At 47.5% G+C, this 10,769-nt stretch overlaps 1 pseudogene; it reads right to left on the bottom strand.

Moving 5' to 3' along the window:
- The window catches only part of LOC141054894 (uncharacterized), a 31,577-nt pseudogene extending 30,412 nt beyond the window's left edge, over nt 1-1,165 (bottom strand).
- Nucleotides 1,166-10,769: the final 9,604 nt, after the last annotated feature.

The following is a 10,769-nucleotide window of genomic DNA, read 5'->3' as shown; positions in this document are numbered from 1 at the left end:
TATTCTGGATTTCCTCCTCCCGGTGTCGGACTCGTCACATCACACAATAAAGCTGATAGAAATGTAGAGGAGTTACCTCTCCGCTCAGCAGGGAGATGATCTCCAGGGCGCAGTGGAATAATCTCCTGGTGGTCTCATCCCTGTCCTCGTCCATCCTCGGGGGTCATTCAGGAGGAGGAGGGATGAGCACTGGATCAGCTGGAGGGATCTCGTCCTGCCGGCGTCTTCATGATGAAGGAGAAGATGGAAATCACAGGGGGCGAGAGAACGACAATCACTAAATTCTTCCCAAATATCAACATTTATCAGGAAGAATCTGGAGGAAAAGCCACAAAACTCCACCGCGGCCTCCTCCGCCGATCTGACCGCTCATCATCAGCCTCGTAGGCGGAGGACGGTCACCGTGGTAACTACACCACCAGGGGGGTACGGTCACCGTGGTAACTACATCTATAGTGGGGGACGGTCACCGTGGTAACTACATCTATAGTGGGGGACGGTCACCGTGGTAACTACATCTCCAGCGGGGGACGGTCACCGTGGTAACTACATCTCCAGCGGGGGACGGTCACCGTGGTAACTACACCTCCAGCGGGGGACGGTCACCGTGGTAACTACACCTCCAGCGGGGGACGGTCACCGTGGTAACTACACCTCCAGCGGGGGACGGTCACCGTGGTAACTACACCTCCAGCGGGGGACGGTCATCGTGGTAACTCCACCTCCAGCGGGGGACGGTCATCGTGGTAACTCCACCTCCAGCGGAGGACGGTCACCGTGGTAACTACACCTCCAGCGGGGGACGGTCACCGTGGTAACTACACCTCCAGCGGGGGCCGTGAGGGGAGGAGGAGACGCTGCACATCCCCCATACAATGCTGCCCGTCCCCAACACTGAGGAGCCGCAGTCACATGGAGCAGGAGCCTCCACAGGAACAGCTCTGATCTCCCCCACACTCTCCTCTCACAGATTCACCACAAACCCTCCTGTCATCTCACCGGAATGGCGGGAACCGGAAATCTGCTGCTGGCTGACCCCAGAGAACACGAGCTGCGCACACCCGGGACGGAGCGGCTGCACTGAGCGCGGGAGGACCTGTGGTGACGTCACCGTCATGTGATCAGGGGCGGGGCTCAGGAGAGAAGTGGTGAAGGACCTGTGGTGACGTCACTGTCATGTGATCAGGGGGCGGGGCTCAGGAGAGAAGTGGTGAAGGACCTGTGGTGACGTCACCGTCATGTGATCAGGGGGCGGGGCTCAGGAGAGAAGTGGTGAAGGACCTGTAGTGACGTCACTGTTATGTGATCAGGGGGCGGGGCTCAGGAGAGAAGTGGTGAAGGACCTGTGGTGACGTCACCGTCATGTGATCAGGGAGCGGGGCTCAGGAGAGAAGAGGTGAAGGACCTGTGGTGACGTCACTGTCATGTGATCAGGGGCGGGGCTCAGGAGAGAAGTGGTGAAGGTCCTGTGGTGATGTCACCGTCATGTGATCAGGGGGCGGGGCTCAGGAGAGAAGTGGTGAAGGTCCTGTGGTGATGTCACCGTCATGTGATCAGGGGGCGGGGCTCAGGAGAGAAGTGGTGAAGGTCCTGTGGTGATGTCACCGTCATGTGATCAGGGGGCGGGGCTCAGGAGAGAAGTGGTGAAGGTCCTGTGGTGATGTCACCGTCATGTGATCAGGGGGCGGGGCTCAGGAGAGAAGTGGTGAAGGACCTTTAGTTACTATGCTGTCATGTGACCTTGATGACGTCACCGCAGCGCCTCCCCTCAGTTCAGCAGACTCCTCCTCCTTGTCATTCAGGCTATGGGGCTACGTTGCGGGAATTGTCTGCAGCATTTCCACAACTCCCCGCTGCAGGTAAAATGCATCGGACTTCGCATGCGTTTTCCCGCATGACACAAGCGTTTCCACCCCGTTCTCGGATGCATTGTGCGCGTGACCTCTGATGACGTAGCAGTCTCAGTGCGGGCCGGGAGCGCTCCGGGGGCCGGCAGAGGGTGAGTATAGCCCGACTTTGCATTTTCATTCTCTTTTTCACAGGGCACCCAGGGCAGAGTCTCCTCCAGACCCTGCACAGCCACATGCAGAAAGGGAGCGTTTCAGTGCAGTCCTATGGACGCGGAATCGCCGCGATTCCACAGAAATAACGGACATCCTGCGGATTATACCACAGCAACTGCAAAATCCCATAGGATTGCATGGGGGTGCGATATTTAAGCGTTTGCACAGCAGTGGAAACGCTTAAAAAACGCAACGTGGGCGCACAGCCTCAGAGTCCTCGGTGGTTCTCCTTTTAGCGGTGGCTGAGGAGATGGTTCCGCTGCTCTGTAGACTCCTCCCCCTTGTTACATTCAGTCCTCGGTGACTGAGGAGAAGGTTCTGCCGCTCTGGAGACTCCTCCCCCTTGATACATTCAGTCCTCGGTGACTGAGGAGATGGTTCTGCCGCTCTGGAGACTCCTCCCCCTTGTAAAATTCAGTCCTCAGTGGCTGAGGAGATGGTTCCGCCGCTCTGGAGACTCCTCCCCCTTGATACATTCAGTCCTCGGTGGCTGAGGAGATGGTTCCGCTGCTCTGTAGACTCCTCCCCCTTGATACATTCAGTCCTCGGTGGCTGAGGAGATGGTTCCGCTGCTCTGTAGACTCCTCCCCCTTGTTACATTCAGTCCTCAGTGACTGAGGAGAAGGTTCTGCCGCTCTGGAGACTCCTCCCCCTTGATACATTCAGTCCTCGGTGACTGAGGAGATGGTTCTGCCGCTCTGGAGACTCCTCCCCCTTGTAAAATTCAGTCCTCAGTGGCTGAGGAGATGGTTCCGCCGCTCTGGAGACTCCTCCCCCTTGATACATTCAGTCCTCGGTGGCTGAGGAGATGGTTCCGCCGCTCTGGAGACTCCTCCCCCTTGTTACATTCAGTCATCGGTGGCTGAGGAGATGGTTCCGCCGCTCTGGAGACTCCTCCCCCTTGATACATTCAGTCCTCGGTGGCTGAGGAGATGGTTCCGCTGCTCTGTAGACTCCTCCCCCTTGTTACATTCAGTCCTCGGTGACTGAGGAGAAGGTTCTGCCGCTCTGGAGACTCCTCCCCCTTGATACATTCAGTCCTCGGTGACTGAGGAGATGGTTCTGCCGCTCTGGAGACTCCTCCCCCTTGTTACATTCAGTCCTCGGTGACTGAGGAGATGGTTCTGCCGCTCTGGAGACTCCTCCCCCTTGTTACATTCAGTCCTCGGTGACTGAGGAGATGGTTCTGCCGCTCTGGAGACTCCTCCCCCTTGTTACATTCAGTCCTCAGTGGCTGAGGAGATGGTTCCGCCGCTCTGGAGATTCCTCCCCCTTGTCACATTCAGTCATCGGTGGCTGAGGAGATGGTTCTGCCGCTCTGAAGACTCCTCCCCCTTGTCACATTCAGTCCGCCGCTGTGGAGACTCCTCCGCTCTCTTCCTCTACAGAGAATCAGGCTTTGTGCACACGCTGCGGCTTTCCCCTGCGGTTTATCACCTCTACAATGGAGGAGATGGTAAACCGCAGCAGAATCCACAGAAAAGAAGTGACATCTCAATTCTTTCTGCGGATTCAAAACCGCAGCTTTTCCGCAGCAGAATGTAAATCCCATAGACTTACATGAAAAATATTCAGGATTGAGCGTCCTCAGTGGTTGATGCCTTTTAATGGCGAACTGAAGAGATGGTGACACATTGCAGCTTTCCGGACTCCTCCGGTCTCTTCATCAGGCATTGACATATTTATACACAGCACAGCACAGTCACCATCTCTTCAGTTCGCCATTACAAGGCATCAACCACTGAGGACTCTGAATCCTGAATATTCTTCTGTCTACTGGCTAACACGGTACAATCATACACATCTTTCCTGTATCATAGACTTACATGCTACTGTACACTGTCTGCAGAGCTGCAGCAGCCAAAACCGCAGCGTGTGCACATAGCCTAACATGAAGTCTGCAGTCACATATTGGTGACGACCTCTGACCTCAGTGAATATGTCGCATGGATTTCTGTCTTTCTCCTGCGTATCGGGCTCCTCAGACCTTGTGGGGGCCTCAGGACCCCGGAGCAGACCCCGATCACCGCACAGTGACACTGTCCCCTCCTTATCTATGAGCTGCTCCAATATTTCCAGCCACCGCTGCTCCTCCCTCTCCATACTGATCGCTCTGCTTCCCTCCTCTCATCTATCGCATTATTCCCGTGTCCTCCTGGGTATAAATATGTGACTCTACAGATTCCATGTGCACTTGACCTAATGACGTCCCATCTGCCCAAACCTCACCACAGTCTTCATCCCAACCCTAACCCATCTCTACAACCTATCACAGTGATGGCGAACCTTTCTGAGACCGAGTGCCCAAACTGCAACCTAAAACCCAATTATTTATGACAAAGTGCCAACACGTGCCAAATGCCCCATCATAATCCCCTTCATGCAGAGATATGCCCCATCATGATCCCCTTCATGCAGAAATATGCCCCATCATGATCCCCTTCATGCAGAAATATGCCCCATCATGATCCCCTTCATGCAGAAATATTCCCCATCATGATCCCCTTTATGTAGAAATATGCCCCATCATGATCCCCTTCATGTAGAAATATGCCCCATCACGATCCCCTTCATGTAGAAATATGCCCCATCATGATCCCCTTCATGTAGAAATATGCCCATCACGATCCCCTTCATGTAGAAATATGCCCCATCATGATCCCCTTCATGTAGAAATATTCCCCATCATGATCCCCTTCATGTAGAAATATGCCCCATCATGATCCCCTTTATGTAGAAATATGCCCCATCACGATCCCCTTCATGTAGAAATATGCCCCATCACGATCCCCTTTATGTAGAAATATGCCCCATCATGATCCCCTTCATGTAGAAATATGCCCATCACGATCCCCTTCATGTAGAAATATGCCCCATCATGATCCCCTTCATGTAGAAATATGCCCCATCATGATCCCCTTCATGTAGAAATATTCCCCATAATGATCCCCTTCATGTAGAAATATGCCCCATCATGATCCCCTTCATGTAGAAATATGCCTCATCATGATCCCCTTCATGTAGAAATATGCCCCATCATGATCCCCTTCATGTAGAAATATGCCTCATCATGATCTCCTTCATGTAGAAATATTCCCCATCATGATCCCCTTCATGTAGAAATATGCCCCATCATGATCCCCTTCATGTAGAAATATGCCCCATCATGATCCCCTTCATGTAGGAATATTCCTCATCATGATCCCCTTCATGCAGAAATATGCGCCATCATAATCCCCTTCATGCAGAAATGTGCCCCATCATAATCCCCTTCATGTAGAAATATGCCCCATCATAATCCCCTTCATGTAGAAATATGCCCCATCATGATCCCCTTCATGTAGAAATATGCCCCATCATGATCCTTTTCTTGTAGTAATATGCCCCATCATGATCCCCTTCATGTAGAAATATTCCCCATCATGATCCCCTTCATGGAGAAATATGCCCCATCATGATCCCCTTCATGTAGAAATATTCCCCATCACGATCCCCTTCATGTAGAAATATTCCTCATCATAATCCCCTTCATGCAGAAATATGCCCCATCATAATCCCCTTCATGTAGAAATATGCCCCATCATAATCCCCTTCATGTAGAAATATGCCCCATCATGATCCCCTTCATGTAGAAATATGCCCCATCATGATCCTTTTCTTGTAGTAATATGCCCCATCATGATCCCCTTCATGTAGAAATATTCCCCATCATGATCCCCTTCATGGAGAAATATGCCCCATCATGATCCCCTTCATGTAGAAATATTCCCCATCACGATCCCCTTCATGTAGAAATATTCCTCATCATAATCCCCTTCATGCAGAAATATGCCCCATCATAATCCCCTTCATGTAGAAATATGCCCCATCATGATCCCGTTCATGTAGAAATATGCCCCATCATGATCCCCTTCATGTAGAAATATGCCTCATCATGATCCCCTTCATGTAGAAATATGCCCCATCATGATCCCCTTCATGTAGAAATATGCCTCATCATGATCTCCTTCATGTAGAAATATGCCCCATCATGATCCTTTTCTTGTAGTAATATGCCCCATCACGATCCCCTTCATGTAGAAATATGCCCCATCATGATCCCCTTTATGTAGAAATATGCCCCATCATGATCCCCTTCATGTAGAAATATGCCCATCACGATCCCCTTCATGTAGAAATATGCCCCATCATGATCCCCTTCATGTAGAAATATGCCCCATCATGATCCCCTTCATGTAGAAATATTCCCCATCATGATCCCCTTCATGTAGAAATATGCCCCATCATGATCCCCTTCATGTAGAAATATGCCTCATCATGATCCCCTTCATGTAGAAATATGCCCCATCATGATCCCCTTCATGTAGAAATATGCCTCATCATGATCTCCTTCATGTAGAAATATTCCCCATCATGATCCCCTTCATGTAGAAATATGCCCCATCATGATCCCCTTCATGTAGAAATATGCCCCATCATGATCCCCTTCATGTAGGAATATTCCTCATCATGATCCCTTTCATGCAGAAATATGCGCCATCATAATCCCCTTCATGCAGAAATATGCCCCATCATAATCCCCTTCATGTAGAAATATGCCCCATCATAATCCCCTTCATGTAGAAATATGCCCCATCATGATCCCCTTCATGTAGAAATATGCCCCATCATGATCCTTTTCTTGTAGTAATATGCCCCATCATGATCCCCTTCATGTAGAAATATTCCCCATCATGATCCCCTTCATGGAGAAATATGCCCCATCACGATCCCCTTCATGTAGAAATATTCCCCATCACGATCCCCTTCATGTAGAAATATTCCTCATCATAATCCCCTTCATGCAGAAATATGCCCCATCATAATCCCCTTCATGTAGAAATATGCCCCATCATAATCCCCTTCATGTAGAAATATGCCCCATCATGATCCCCTTCATGTAGAAATATGCCCCATCATGATCCTTTTCTTGTAGTAATATGCCCCATCATGATCCCCTTCATGTAGAAATATTCCCCATCATGATCCCCTTCATGGAGAAATATGCCCCATCATGATCCCCTTCATGTAGAAATATTCCCCATCACGATCCCCTTCATGTAGAAATATTCCTCATCATAATCCCCTTCATGCAGAAATATGCCCCATCATAATCCCCTTCATGTAGAAATATGCCCCATCATGATCCCGTTCATGTAGAAATATGCCCCATCATGATCCCCTTCATGTAGAAATATGCCTCATCATGATCCCCTTCATGTAGAAATATGCCCCATCATGATCCCCTTCATGTAGAAATATGCCTCATCATGATCTCCTTCATGTAGAAATATGCCCCATCATGATCCTTTTCTTGTAGTAATATGCCCCATCACGATCCCCTTCATGTAGAAATATGCCCCATCATGATCCCCTTTATGTAGAAATATGCCCCATCATGATCCCCTTCATGTAGAAATATGCCCATCACGATCCCCTTCATGTAGAAATATGCCCCATCATGATCCCCTTCATGTAGAAATATGCCCCATCATGATCCCCTTCATGTAGAAATATTCCCCATCATGATCCCCTTCATGTAGAAATATGCCCCATCATGATCCCCTTCATGTAGAAATATGCCTCATCATGATCCCCTTCATGAAGAAATATGCCCCATCATGATCCCCTTCATGTAGAAATATGCCTCATCATGATCTCCTTCATGTAGAAATATTCCCCATCATGATCCCCTTCATGTAGAAATATGCCCCATCATGATCCCCTTCATGTAGAAATATGCCCCATCATGATCCCCTTCATGTAGGAATATTCCTCATCATGATCCCTTTCATGCAGAAATATGCGCCATCATAATCCCCTTCATGCAGAAATATGCCCCATCATAATCCCCTTCATGTAGAAATATGCCCCATCATAATCCCCTTCATGTAGAAATATGCCCCATCATGATCCCCTTCATGTAGAAATATGCCCCATCATGATCCTTTTCTTGTAGTAATATGCCCCATCATGATCCCCTTCATGTAGAAATATTCCCCATCACGATCCCCTTCATGTAGAAATATTCCTCATCATGATCCCCTTCATGCAGAAATATGCCCCATCATAATCCCCTTCATGTAGAAATATGCCCCATCATGATCCCCTTTATGTAGAAATATGCCCCATCATGATCCCCTTTATGTAGAAATATGCCCCATCACGATCCCCTTCATGTAGAAATATTCCTCATCATGATCCCCTTCATGTAGAAATATTCCCCATCATGATCCCCTTCATGCAGAAATATGCCCCATCATAATCCCCTTCATGCAGAAATATGCCCCATCACGATCCCCTTCATGTAGAAATATGCCCCATCATGATCCCCTTTATGTAGAAATATGCCCCATCATGATCCCCTTCATGTAGAAATATTCCCCATCATGATCCCCTTCATGTAGAAATATGCCCCATCATGATCCCCTTCATGTAGAAATATGCCCCATCATGATCCCCTTCATGTAGAAATATGCCCCATCATGATCCCCTTCATGTAGAAATATGCCCCATCATGATCCCCTTCATGTAGAAATATGCCCCATCACGATCCCCTTCATGTAGAAATATGCCCCATCACGATCCCCTTCATGTAGAAATATGCCCCATCACGATCCCCTTCATGTAGAAATATGCAGACCGGATATAACTTCAAGAGAAATGTGCTGTCTTCCAGGTGCAAAAATTAAAGATGTGTCTGACAGGATATCAGGACTCTTCAGACCTACAGATGACTACCCATTCCTGCTACTACATGTGGGGACAAATGACACCGCAAGAAACGACCTGGAAACCATCTGCAGAGACTTTGAAGACTTAGGCAAGAAAGTGAAAGAACTGGGAGCGCAGGTGGTCTTCTCTTCCATCCTCCCAGTGGATGGCCATGGAACAAGGAGGTGGAATAAGATTCTGCAGGTGAACAACTGGCTACGTCGATGGTGCCGTCAGCAACGATTTGGATTTCTGGATCACGGAGTGAACTACTTATACGATGGACTACTTGCTAGAGATGGGGTGCACCTTACGAAGACTGGAAAGCATGTATTTGGAAGTCGCCTTGCTACACTTGTAAGGAGAGCTTTAAACTAGAACAACATGGGAAGGGAAGCAAAAGACCAGAAAAAGCCATACACCTGACAAATGCTATTGAGAACTCTGCTATTAGAAGTGGAAAGGAAGAACAAAGACGAAAGAATCTAATTAATAAAAATATTGGAGAAAGAGAAACCAATCACAAACTAAAATGTTTCTATACTAATGCACAAAGCATGGGCAACAAACAAGGAGAATTGGAACTACTAACACAGGAAAAGAAATATGATGTCATTGGAATCACTGAAACTTGGTGGGACAATACACATGATTGGAATACAAGACTAGAAGGATACAACTTATTTGCAAGAAACAGACTTGATAAACGAGGAGGGGGTGTCGCATTGTATGTTCGAAACGCGTATCTCTGCACAGAGATTGAAGCTTCAGAGACTGGGAGTTCTGTGGAAACTGTTTGGGTAAGAATACAAGGACAGAACAATGGAAAGGACACCATTGTAGGCATTTACTACAGGCCGCCTGTGCAAGCCGAAGATATAGATGAACTCTTTATGCATCAGATGGCCAAGTTCTCCAAAAAATATGACATAGTTGTCATGGGAGATTTCAACTATCCAGACATTTGTTGGGAATCTCTCTCAGGCAAAACTAACAGGTCAAGGAAATTCTTATCCTCTCTTGCTGACAACTTTATCTTCCAAAAGGTAGGGGAGAAAACAAGGGGAACTGCTACCTTGGATCTAATCCTTATAAACAGGGAGGAAATGGTTGAGGAGGTAAAAGTGGCTGGGACCCTAGGAGGTAGCGACCATGCTATTTTAGAATTTTGGATAACTAGAGGTGGAAGACCTGTGAAGACTCAGACGTCAAGGTTAGATTTCAGAAAGGCAGATTTTAAGGGATTCCGAAAGAGAATTGGAGGGATCCAATGGCTGGATATCCTTAAAGACAAAAATGTCCAGGAAGGATGGGAAATCTTGAAAAATGAAATTCTCAAAGCACAGTTGTTAACAATTCCGAAAAGAGGGAAGAATAGGAAGCATTTAAGGAAACCAGGATGGATGAACACAGAACTTAAGCACATGCTAAAAAGGAAGAAAAAAATGTTTATAAAATGGAAAGAGGGAGGCATATCTAAAGAAGAATATAATGCTGTCTGCAGAACCTGCAGGGCACAAATCAGATTAGCTAAAGCTGAAAATGAACTGAGGCTTGCAAGAGATGTCAAAAGCAATAATAAAGGATTTTGGGGATATGTCAAAAGTAAAAGAAAAGTCAAAGATGCTATAGGATTTTTACAGGATGAAAATGATGAAATGGTAAGACAGGATGTTGAGAAGGCTGAACTTTTAAATTCCTATTTTGCATCTGTTTTCTCTCAGAAAGGAAATGCAACATCAACTGTTATTCACTGTCCTATTAAGGGAATAGAAGAATCCAGGATATCTATAAACAGAAAGATAGTGAGGAAACACTTAGCTAACCTAAATGAATTCAAGTCTCCAGGTCCAGATGAATTACACCCCAGAGTACTGAAGGAGATAGCAGAAGAAATTTTTGAACCCCTCTCCATAATCTTTGAAAATTCTTGGAGAACAGGAGAAGTGCCAG

The sequence above is a fragment of the Dendrobates tinctorius genome, unplaced genomic scaffold (assembly GCF_039654945.1).
Source record: "Dendrobates tinctorius isolate UK_male_01 unplaced genomic scaffold, ASM3965494v1 ptg000180l, whole genome shotgun sequence".
Classification (NCBI taxonomy): Eukaryota; Metazoa; Chordata; class Amphibia; order Anura; family Dendrobatidae; genus Dendrobates; species Dendrobates tinctorius.
The sequence above is the reverse complement of the archived record's forward strand: the minus strand, read 5'-3'. Positions and strand labels throughout refer to the sequence as shown.